Below are 13,229 nucleotides of genomic sequence, written 5' to 3'. Positions count from 1 at the left end.
GGAGTCTAGGTTAAATTTAGACTTAAGGAGCATCATCTAACAGAGACCACTGCTTGAGCAGCTTTAATAAACTTACCTGCTTGTATTACACTAAAGTAGTCACTGATAATAACATATGCAGACAGATTCGGACCAAGCTAGTATTTTTCCTCCAAGGTTTTTGAAGAATGATGCCTGTTCAAACCGAAACTTTCTCTTAATTCAGGAAAATAGGGGTTACAAAAAATTTATCTGGTGAAACCCACACTGTATTTTATGGTCCCATGATAATCCATTGAGAACTGCTAAGAATTCACCCAGAGCTTGGTTATGCTCACACAGCTCTTCTTCCTTGAATCCAGGTGTTTCTACAAAGTTCTACAGCACATTTGGGCTTTTCCTACATTATTTTTTTTCTTGTAGAAGGTAGAAATAAGGCTGCTACAGTGTGTGAATTTTCTTCTAAGCAGTTTTCAGAAAAAAATGGGCTGTTGAAAGGGAAGTAAATGAAGAAATAGTGTCAGATGAAGAGCAGTGCTAGGGAAAAATGTCCTGATTTGAAGTGGAAGTGTGGACAACACAGTTGGAAATAAAAGTGGAGGGAGTGCAGACTGGTACTGCAGAGTGAGAATATAAGGAAATGAAGTGATGTGAGATTTTTGGCAGTGACAAAGTTGTGAAGGGCTGTGAAGCTGAGTTCTTAGAGCCAACTTTTTCATGAATGGCTTTTAATTTCAGGTATCTGAGCTGAAAGAAAACGAACACAACCAACCAAAATCCCAATTTGGAAGGAGGCCCAGTTATTCAGAAAGCTTTGAGGCCAACCCGTCTTTAAGTTTGGAGATGGTTGTGTAATAACTGAGAAACCTCAAATTATTTTGCTCCCTGAGTATATCTGGATGAATAGGACCTCTTGAAACAATTTCACTGGTTATGAATTGGCATTGAAAGGTCTGGAAATTTTAGGTCACTGAAAAATATTATCACCTAGGCCCTGGAATTTATTGTCTTCAAACTACACTCTTTCACCAGAGAAAAAAAGGTTTTATAAGCCTAAAAATGTAATATTTCCTTTCTAGTGCACATTTGACAGTGAAAGTCTTATCATTAGATAAGAATTAGAGTAGCTACCATCCCACATTCTCCAAATAGAGCCAGATGGTTTGGGGACTTAGTGAAAAAGCTCAGTCTTCAATCAAACAAAGCAGTTTGCATCTTTATTGTACCATTTGTTTAGTACGCTGACATGAGATGCCTAACATCCTTAAATACCAGTACTTAGGCAGCTGCTTAATTAAATTCTCAAGGCTGCATTTTGATGGGGGTAATTCATTTTAAATGAACAACAAAACATAAGCCCTTTCTTGCCCTCCTTCTCTCTTAAGAGATAATACTCTGTTATCAGTTGCTTCTGGCTCACCACAAATAACAGTGACAGCCTGAAATGAGTCACTGATCTCCACAACCCTCCTATCCCCTACAAATTGCTCTCAAAATCTGATGAAAAGTAACCCAGGTGTTTTATAATAGCTTCAAAAGAAAAAAAGCAAAAAACATTTCTGGGTCCTCTGTATCACGCTTAAATGTCAAAATCTGTTCAGGAGCATACCCTTGTTTAGCACTGGGAAGAGTTTTGTGGAATAGATTTTATCTGTTTGTTGGTTTGGGTTTTTTTTAACATAATGGAACAACAGTATTGCTTTACAAAAGGCTATTTCTTCTGAAAAATCTTGAATAATCTAAAACTAACAGTTTTGGTTTCTTTTACCTTGTTAAAATCCCTCTTGCTTCCTTTTTATACCTAAATGTCACTCTTGTTTTTCAAGGGTGTGATGAAAATGAGAGGAAATCTATGAGCTGTGTGCAGTGTTTGCTGGACACAGGAGATACAGCAGCAAGGAGATGCTCTGGCTCAAACCTGAACTCCTCTGAAAATACTTTCTTCCTGAGATGTTCTTGTGCTCCTTATTGAGAAATCCTTTTTTAATTCCAGATGCTCATATGCTCATGTTCATATGTAATCTAAAATAAGTACCAATCTGTCTATTTTTGCTTCCCAGCCTGACAGTTCTGGAGATGCCACTCCATACTATTTTCAGTGGACAAAGAAATGATAATGGAGAAGAAACTGATAAAACTTAGCAGTATATCCACTATTCATTGTATACATATGTACATCTGTTTAATATCCATGTTTAGCAAATGTAATAGGCACTCTCAAGTCAAATATGGCTCTAGCATTGATAAAGCAGTTTAAAATATTCAGGGGAGTTTTCACCAGAAATAAATACTTTTTTTTGTTATTATTATTGTTTAAACTACTTAGGAGTGTCTTTCATTTGAATTTCATACAACTTGAATCATGTTGTCAAATAATTAAAATAATTATGATTTGTTGATGAGATGGAATTATTAATCATGATTTCAAACACTGAAAGCTGATTTATATTTTCTAATAGAAGATGCTCTACCCTGTAATATATTCAAGATTATCCTTCATTTCCCATTGTTCTTTGTCCTGTGGTCACATCCCAGACAAAATTAGCTCCTACTGACTGCAGTGGCTTATCCAAGGAGTAACTAATCTTATCTGAATTTCACAAATACCTCAAATGGTAGCTTGTGACTTTGATTACTAGGAGAGTAGGCCTAATCAGATTCCTTTTCTTAAAACAGTGGTTCATTCAGATCCTTCACTTTGAGAGATCAAAGCTGTTTCTTCTCTCTATCTGCAGGGAAACTCATTAGGAGGAGGTTGTCAGGGTTGCAATCATGCAACAGTTTTACTTCTGGGTTATAACACTTTTCCTTTCTTATCAGTCTGTGAGGTCCGAAGTGAGAGGAACAAAGTAGGTATCACTGACATAAGGTAGTTTTAATACTTTCAGAAACCACTATGGTTTACTAGCTATTTTATTAATGTCTTCATTCTGAAAGTATTTTGCAAATCTATCTCAACTATACAACCAGTTTAGAGGAGGTTTTACTTGGCTTCTAACATTTTAAAATCAGCAGCTTTGTAAACAAGTTACTTTCAAATTAAATCTTCATCAGTTAGATTGCATCATATAGCTGCTTGCATGAATTAATCTTAAGCATGGTGTATCATTTACTAATGTCCTCATCATTGTTTCCATGTATAATTTAAAATAGAAAACCATATTAAAATATGTTTGCTTTGTAGACTTCAAAGACAGCCTGTTAAACTGTCATGCAGCTAGAAGCTTTTCAAATTGAACTCTGCTCTTGTCACTGTAAAGTTTAGTAATTTCAAAAACATTAAATTTACCGTAAAATACTTGATCCTGATTCCAGTGTCATTTTCTGTCTCCCACAGTCTTAAATTCTCAAGGTGTTTGACTATGGAGTTTTGGTCAGGGGACCACATTTAATGATAATACATTAATGATGATTCCCGGTGCCCACTAGGTAATTAATGACTGAACAGGATACTTTACAAGTCAAACAATATGCATGATTTCAAGCCTGCAAATGCATCCTTCATTTTTTGTACTCAGAGCCCCAGTAATTATAGATACCACACTCATCCAGATAGTCAAAATGTAAGAGGAAGACTTAAGGTACAAATAAACCAAACCATGGTAGCATGAAATGCAAACATACACTTTAGATTCTTCTAGTGAGCAGTTATTAGAAAGTAATCACTTTTCTCTAAACAGGAATTACTTTTGAAAATTTTCTCTGAATCCAAAATATCAAAACTTGATAATGTGTCATAGCTCTAAGAAGTGCATTAAAAAAAAATACTAGGATCTGCCTACATTGAGTAATTGATTGTGAAATGGTGGGACTGGAACAGTCACTGAATGAACTGCTCATGAAGCTGAAAGTTGATGATCATATTTGATGTGCAAGCCAAAAAAATAGAGAGCAATGTAATTGGAAAACAGTTACAGAGCTTCCAAGAGCTGAGCCTGTGAGGCAGTGCCTCCGCCACACTGCTGTGTCTCTGGCCTGCCTGTGTTTGGGTCTGAGCCTTCCGGTTCACTTAGAGCTTGCTCTGCAGTGATGGAGTTTAATGTAGTGCCCTGTACACCATTGCCATTACAGGCTTCTCCACATTCTGGCATTGCACATTGCCCTGAGTTTCCCATCTTGCTTTGTGCAAGCTCTGCTGTTCCCTCCTTCATTCAGTTCATGAACTGATCAAGGCAAAACACCATCTTGTTTCTCCTGCCTGCCTCTGGAGTCCTCCTGCCATTTCATCCTCTGCCTCTGCCCCTTCAAATTCCTCCTTCCAGAACTCTGCTATTGCCTACCAGCAGTATCTCTTTCTCATTTCATCAGCCCAACAAGTCAGTGGGTCACAGAATGCCACTCTGTGTCACAGTTAGCTTTTAAGGGTGACATGTCTCGCAGCCAGCCTCTATTTCCATGTAATGATCTGTTTACTCCATAGTCAGCTCTCTGTAATTAAGCTGTATTTGATGAGTCCTCTGCAAGTTCTTGCCACCATATTAGAAAACTCAAAAGTATTTTATATTTCATTTAAATAAAGTAAATAAGAATTAATTTTAAAATAATCTATGGATTGGGGTATTCCTTAACTGAGCAAAGAATAGTGGAGAGGTTTCTTCTTCAGCTAACTGTGATAAAGAGGAGCTGAACAGGTCATGGTTTCTGTAAGCACTTGCTACATGGAATTTACTTGGTCAGAATGACGGAAGAAATTTTACTGATGCTTATTTCAAAATCACACTTTCCCAGGGCATAGAAAGAACAGTGATTTTGTGCATTTGAAAATACATTTACACACAAATACATTGAAAAGGGACTATTTCCTGAAAATCATCTCTGTTTAAGGATGCATATGCTACGATCAAGAACTGTCTTGACATACAAATGGCACAAGGAATGAATAGTGCTGCTTTAGCAAATTCCAGATGGTGATTTGTAGTACTAGTCTGTGATATTTTCAAAGCTAAATTTCTCTGACGTGCCCAGCCCTGAACACGTGTCCATAATCCTGCACAAAGCAATAGCAAATGCTTGGCCAACTGGACTGTGTGATTGGCAGAACATTCCGACATTTCATTTTGGAAAAGAAATGACACTTCATGGAATGAAACTTCCAGCAGACTATTCCACTGCCACTGCTGAAGGGGAAAGATTCACTAATTTTTCCTTTATATAAAAGTATAATACAATACTATTGAAACGTGGGCATGTACATGTAGACTTCTGATTTCTGAAATATTACCATACAAGATTAAAGGTGAAAACCTAACTGAATACTTTCTATGGATCTTCTTCAGCTTGTTCCAATGACAATGTGAATGTACTTACGATAATCAATTTTACATCAACAGTTGCTGGTTTATACTCTAAAAATTCCTGTTGTTCTTCCACCTGTATTTGAAAAGTCCTTTTACAAAATCTACTAAGGAAAACAGCCTTCACTTTACATAAGGCATCTCTGAAGCACTGTGTTTAATTCACTTAAGTGGCCACCAATGAGTCTGAATGAAACCATGAGACAAAGCAAAAGTAGGCTTCTCTACTTGTGCCAAGAACAGGAAGTGTAGTAATGTTCCAAAACAAACTCTGTTATTAGGTCAAGATGTGAAAATGAAGCAGCAATTGATTCCTCTTCCCTCCATTTTGCCAAATGTTGCAAAAAGTGATAGAGCTGACGAGAGAGCATACAGGCTTTCTTTATCCAAAGAAAGAAAGCAGGAATAAGTAAGCTGTCCAGAGTTAGTGGGCTTTTATGGTCTTCTCTCATTGGTGTGAGATAACCATCAGATTGATTTGTCTCACCTGGTGAATACCCCTAAAAAGCTGTTTAGCTAAAGGAACCAGATCCTGGTTCAGACCCTGAGACAGAGGCAAAATGGATGAGGGTTTCTCCAAGAAGACCAGTAGGCCTAAATTTTTGTATAATCAAGAGGCTATCTCCACTCCTAATCAAAATCCTGCCATTTCCCTGGAAACTGTTAAGAGCTGACAAGGTCAGTTTTACTACATGACAACCTGGGACACTTTAGTTGAAATTATATAATATTTTACCATTAAGATTCTAGGACATCAAAAAAGCAACCAATAAAATTTGCATCCTGGGAAAAATGAAATACTAGTTACTTTAGTCTCCAATCTACAGAAGGAGAGAAGTAGTGGAGGTGTCCATCTCATCTGGCAATATTGTGATCCAATCAGAGACATCCATCTTGGATATCAGATAGACATTCTTTTTCCTCTGACAATTCTCTCCTAAGTGAGTATTTCTTGAGCCACAGTCATGGAGGAAGGTATGAGCTGTTTTAGGGGAGCCCTTGGACAAGCATCAGCATATCTCCTACTCAAGACATCCAGAACAGGAGGACAACTTAAAACCTCTTAAAAAAAAAACTCTTTCCAGCTTATATTTGGGGTAAAGATGGAGTGCTTTTGGGGTGAAGCAATCTGTTCCGCTGATTAATAAAGAAGTTAAAAATAAAGCAATATGCTACATCAGTGGGGTTACTCATCGTAATCCTACCATTTTAAATATAAACTCAGGCTGATCATTTCTAGATTCACTTTTAATTTCCCTGAAGTCTTCACAGGATGTCTTGGCAATTTGGCAACTTCCATGAGATCTTTTTTTTTTTTTTTACGGAATAGACATTCAGAATAATAAGATAAGATGTTCCTTCTATTTCCCTGTAAAAATTTATCACAATTATCTTCCTGAAATGAGAAAACAGACCATGAAGAGACCTGAACATAGCTTCTTTGATCTTTTTTAAGTTCTTTACCACTGACCCATCACAACGCACCCTGGCTTTATTGGATGCATACCATCTGTAAAACTCCTTCCATCAACAACTTCTGGAATGGAAAAGATATTTTTATGATTATCTACATGTCTCCATTCCAGATCTTTTTGCCCTCAACATCATCTTCAGAACTGGCTTGGTCTCTTCTACTGACACTGCTTTGTTCTCTTCAGATTCTCCCTGGTGTGCATGTGCAGTAGATTGTGTTTATGAGCCCAGTGAGGTGATCCAAGGAAGCTTGACTTGGCACATTAACACATTTGAAGGCACTCAGTGCCCCTGTCAGTGGCAAAGCAGAATGGCTCATCACTCAGCATGACACAGTGTTCTTCATGTATGCAAAGTGGGAAACACTTGATAATTGCGAACAGTCTATCTGTCCATTGAGATCTCCTTACTCACTTCCAAAATGATGAAACTTTTTGAATTGTGATGAAGATGTGGGAAGAAGGGAAAATGTGACTTTGTCTTTATGTTGTTTCAGCTATATCTCGTTTTTTATTTCTTTTTATTGCACTGAAATACTTGACTCATTTACCTCCCAATGATACAGCTGGTACGAATATTGTTTATAACTTGTTTGCAACATTAAAAGTCTGAAAATATCCATTAGAGATATCATATGACTAAAAGCTGAATTAAAGGATGACAGGAATCTGGCAGTAAAAGAATATATAATATTGGTTTAATTTTAAAGTGTATAGAATTACCTTATTGTTCCAAATATTCACTCACTTTAACTAGCACTTATATTGTTTTCAGCAGCATAACGAATATGTAACATTCCACATACATTCATTTTAGAACCTCCTGAGAAATAATGATCCAGAAAAATACATACATATTCTTATTTTTTCTTTCCAATTTAAAACTTATCCCTGTTCAATTAAAAAAAAAAAAAAAAGAAAAGAGAAAAAAGCCAAAAATACAATATACTTGAACATTTTTCATAAATTATTTTACAACTGAAATTTTATAAGACAGATTACTTAATGAAAGATTGTGGTACAATAATATTTAAGTTTTATGGAGATGAGAAAGATGGGGAAACAGATGCAAAGAAGTGACTTGCCAACATCCCTTTGCAAACTAGAGGCAAAGGTATAAGTAGAATCCAATGGGTTTTAGCTTGCAGTCCAATATTCTCTTTATTAAACCATACTGCTCATAATAAAAATAAATAATTAAATCACTAAAGGTCGGTACCATTTCTCTTTTTCTTTAGTTGATTTCAATAGTCTTATGCAAATTTTTAGTGAGTGACTTCTATTAATAAGCGATGGTGAAACTGAGAGCTGTAACAGGATGGACATTGGAGGGCAAAAAAGTTCAGTTTCCATGATCTGTCGATGGAGAACACACTCTGTTTCACAGCTAATAGCACAGATATAGGCATAACATTATCTGCTGGTTTTGTGGAAGATTACTAGATATATTCATGACTCTGCCAATGGTGGATGGATGAGGCATAGTGGGTGGAAGAAAAATGAGTGTCGGGATGCACAGTTGCATACTATCACTGTTTTAGGCTTGAAGAAATTTCTGTAGATGAGATAAAAAATTCAGTATATTGTGTCATGATAAGAGAAACAAAGATGGGGAAAGGGCAGGAAGGAATGTCCTATGTGGGGCAGCTCAGGACCAGCTCAGGTTTTTCTAGTTTGAAGAAAAGGAGGCTTGAGGAGAACCCTATTGCTGTCTACAGCTTCCTGAGGAGGGGAAGTGGAAAGGGAGATGCTGAGTTTCTCTCTGATATCCAGGGATGGAACAAGATGGTTCAAAGCTCCATCTAGGAAGATTCATTCTGGACATTTCTTTACTGAGAGAGTGCTTAAACTCTGGAACAGGCTTCTTGGACAGGAAGTAAATGCCTCATTCTATTCTATTCTATTCTATTCTATTCTATTCTATTCTATTCTATTCCATTCCATTCCATTCCATTCCATTCCATTCCATTCCATTCCATTCTATGCTGCTCTAACTCCCATTTCTTCTGTAAAGATTTTTTTCATTGAAGGAATAAGGGGGTGGAGGGTGTTGTTGCTAAGGAGTTGTACTGCTCTCAAGAGACAACTGGATGTGCATGGCCACAGAGTGGACATGCCACGTGTTCATGTCTGCAGTAGCTCACATTTCTCCCGGCTAGGGCTTTCAACCCATGCTGTTGGCTTTTCTCTAGGAGATCCCTTGGAAAGGAGACAAAGGCATGCATGGATCTCAGGCAACAGAAGACAGGCTTGTGATTAGGGAGGGGAAAATATTGGGCTGGGAAACAAAATACCTTCTGCCTACAGATGTGTTTGCACTCTGAGCCCACTGTGGTAAACGCTTTTAATTTGTTACACCAAAGGAAGTTGTTTTTATTGTTACTGCAATGTAAGTTGAACCCAGTGCTCAACTGTACTCTCACTGATCTGATCATAGCCAATTAGTTTCTATTCACTGGTATTGGACTGATATCTTGGAAAGAATAATTTTTCTGTCAGACATGCAGCAAACTACAACTGGAAAAAAAAAAAGACTCTGTACAATCTATGCTGATTTTGCAGAAGTTTAGTGTCATGTCCTCACTCAACAATCCCTCAGAGAGGTGAATGACCTTATCAACAATCTCCATAGATCTTTCCCTAAAAACTTTGATACAACCTGGGGAACAGAGCAGGGGTTTGTGTGCTGTCTGTGTGTGAGAAAGGTGAGAGAAGTATTTAGGTATATACTGGGGCCAAGTATCTGAACTCAGCACCTGCTTTTAACCACCGCAGCTGGAGAGGACAAAATCATGTACTCTTTTCTCACTTCTTTCATGGGTCCATAATCTATTGTTGTTGAAAACACATGAAGAATTTTGTATTATGATGTAATTTATGTAACTTGTCCAAAACAATATTAGATTTATTCCATTTGCTATATGAAAGATATCATTAGAATGTAGCCCACTTGGCAAAACTTGTCTCATAGTTCCAGGCAAGGATTCAATCACCTGTTGCTAAGATACTTTAAAAATATTGTCTGTTTTTAAATGTTCCTTTTTAATTGAATAAACTGTTAGTTTGAAATATTGCTGCTGAGGTTAAAAAGGTTTAGAAAATCATATAACTTTTTTACTGGAAAGCAAGTTTTAAAAAGGCTTAAATACAACAGCTGCAGTTTTTATTTATTCTATTCTTTAGGTGGACATTAAAAGTTGTATTGAAATAATGACTGCTTGAAGTTTTGGGAACTGAGTTGAAAGAAAATTATCACAGATACAATTAAAATTTTGACTACTGATACATTTGATCTGCACTATCCATGTCAGCTCTGTAGCAATTACTTCCAGGAAATATAACTGCTCCTAGGGATTCTGAAAATACACAGGAGCGCTATGCTGACACCAATGTACCTTATCTTCATGTAACAGGACTGAAAGCATAAAAGCATATCATTCCTCTCATTGTACATTTAAAATTATATAACATGGTGATCAAAGACTGCTTTTTTTTTGTATAATTAATAATATATCCCACTTTCATCAGAGGGATATTGTCAGGAGCTAGAATTACACTGACCTCATATTTGATTGCTAAAGTATGTATCTATTGTGAAATTCAGGGAACACAGAACAGTAGAGTCCACTACTGACTGGATTAATTTTTTTATCTCATTTCAGTAAAATTTACAGGCAAAAGGAGTGTTCTGCTTGCCTAATAAAATTGCACTTAGTTTGGTAACACTTCTTAGTCCTGACACTCACGGGTAAACACTGAATAGGACTTTTCAGACTTTGGAGTCTGAAAAGAATTAAGGATCTGTCCTTTGAGTTCAATTTTTGTAGTCTGTAAAGAGGAGGGAATGTTTTGTACCACCACTGTGACTGCTCTGCTGGAGAACCAAGTGATACCCAACAATTTTAGTATGTAATTTTTATATTTCACAGAAGAATTTTGCCACAGAACACTTTTGATGGAAGCAGAAGACAATAAATCTACATTTTTGGATAAGAGGAAGGAGGACAAATTATATTCCTTATACTTGACAGATCTGAGACAAAACAAAAGAAAATTGTGTAAATCAAGTTTAGAAGTTGCTATCCAGATTTGATTTATCCCTCTATATGGGAAAGATCTGGTGTAAAACTTGGGTTTAAACCTATGCTAAGCTCTCTCTCAAATCTGTTGCTTTAGAAACAGTTTCAAACAAATAAGATTAGATGCAATGCTTTTGACTTTTTTCTTTAATCTGATATTTAAAGTAAGTTTGGAAAATAAAAAGAAAAAGCAAAACATTTTAAGTGCTGTTTTGTTGTTTGTTTTTTCCCCCCAGAAGTCTTCCCCTTTGTCTTTTTATTAGCCGTATGAATAATGGGCTCATTTAGCCTGGAAGAAACTGCTGGTAGGTCATGAAATCTATTTCCCTGCATCCCAGCAGGATTGATGGCTTTGCTCCTGAGCCATTCCCAAAGAGATGGGTGGCCCAGTCTTGAATACTGAAGTGATGGTGATTCCATGACCTCTGTTGGCAGTGTGCAACACTTCCTAACATTTAACCTAGGTTTCCTCAACTGGATTTCAATTCCATCACATTGTGTTCTCTCTTTGAGAATGAATGTGAGCAACTGGCCATCTGCTCTCATCAAACATCTCTGCACACAATACTTCATTATGAACCTATAAATTCAGGTCAGGGTTGCTGCAAGTTTACGTAGGTCTGTGAGACTTATAGACACTGACAAGGGTGATGTGCTTAATTTTACTATAAAAATTTTCAAAGAGTTATTTAATTCCCTGAAAACTTACAGCTTACAAATAATCGAATTAATGAAAAGATGCTTTAAGAATTGTAGTTTGTTGGAAGAGCTAAATTCTCAAAATTTGTAAACACACATAAAATATTTTGTGCAGAAAGTTATATCAAAACAATAGAAAGACTTTCCTCGTAAAAGACAAATGAATATATATATATATATATATATATATATTGTTGCAGCCTACTCTGCAAACCTCATCTGGACAAAATGATTTACAGAGTGAGGCTGTGTCCTAACAAACACGTCTGAGGTGTTCAGAGAAAGAGGTTATTGAGGTTAAATCTTGATGTCTTTGTCTGAGCTGCTTGCTATACTTCCTTTACAATGAAGGAAGAACGTAGTCTCTTCTGCCCTGTGATTCATGTCATCTTCCCATGACTTTCTAACACGGCTCACATGAATCATGCCTCAAAAGTCCTTAGTTTCCTTCCTTAGCTGTTAAGTACCCTGAAGCAATCCTCTTACCTGGGGTAGCTGCATCTGTAGACAGTCCCAGCTGGATGAGATGGATATCTTGCTGTCACTTTTGCAAGTACCTACAAATGCTCTTTTACTTTTTAGCTTAAGGCATATCTGATACACAATCTGCTGATTTTTTTGTAATTTCAGTTGTAATTTCATTGTGCAGAAACTTTTCAGACTTCAGCTGGAAAGTTGTCATAAAAATCTCATTAAGAATCTTGCTATACTTTAAATTGAAATCTCTCCCTTTCTGTCCTTAAATGAAGACAGTACATTGGCTCTTATCAGCTGAGGAGATGAGATCTCGCAAACAGCCAGGAAGTTGTTTCAAAGCACTATCCCTAATCCATGAAGCAGTTAAGTTTCTCTTGATTACAGGGGATGAAGAGGCTTTAAAAATATTAGTTAAGTTTATTCAGAGGGCCTGGCTCTGACAGATTTGTGGAATGGCGGCTGCACAGTCTTTAGATGGATATAAATGTGTTCTCCACCTGCACAGAGGCACAGCAGCATTGTCCAAATCTGAGGCATTTCAAATTGATTGAAACTATAAATAGTGCTGCTGGCAGAACTGCAAACAGTAACTTCTGGACTAAACTTCAGCCTTTGCACAGTAAATTCCGTCGCATCAGTGAATAGTACAGTTTGTTGGGTTTAAGGTATGTCATTGAGTCCTCTGCTTCTCATAACATTGTCAGACTTACTTCTGTTTAATCTCATGCAGTAACAAGCTAACAGAGTTTAAATAAAAAAATCCCAGTATTAAAAACACAAGTGATTATCTTTCAATCCCAAAGGCCCAGCTATTGCCAACAGTTAACCACTGATGTGTGAGAGTGACCTGTAGGTCAAAAAAGATGCCTTTTGTGAGCAAGCTTGGTTTGTGCATGAGACAGAGTTGTGACTAAAAAATTTTACCTCTAGCAGATGAGGGGGTGCAACACTGGTAAAGCATGGTGATTAAAATGCAGGAGAAATTAAAAAAACCAAAAACTTTTGCCGTGCAGTTTTGCCACATTCTTAAAATCAGCTCTGTAGGACTTGCCTGCATTACTGGTTATAAGAAAATCATAGAACCTTGTCCCTGCAAGATAGGTCCCTGAGTTTTACAGCTACAGTTTAAATTTTCATCCCAAATATGACTTTTCAATTAGAAAAACATGACTAAGGCTCAAGTTTTCCAACCAGCTGTCCCAAAATTTCTAATCTTACATCAGCTGTGT

This window comes from Melozone crissalis, unplaced genomic scaffold, assembly GCF_028551555.1.
Source record: "Melozone crissalis strain CALT ecotype California unplaced genomic scaffold, PUWL_Pcris_2 ptg000027l_1, whole genome shotgun sequence".
NCBI classification, from domain to species: Eukaryota; Metazoa; Chordata; class Aves; order Passeriformes; family Passerellidae; genus Melozone; species Melozone crissalis.
The sequence above is the reverse complement of the archived record's forward strand: the minus strand, read 5'-3'. Positions refer to the sequence as shown.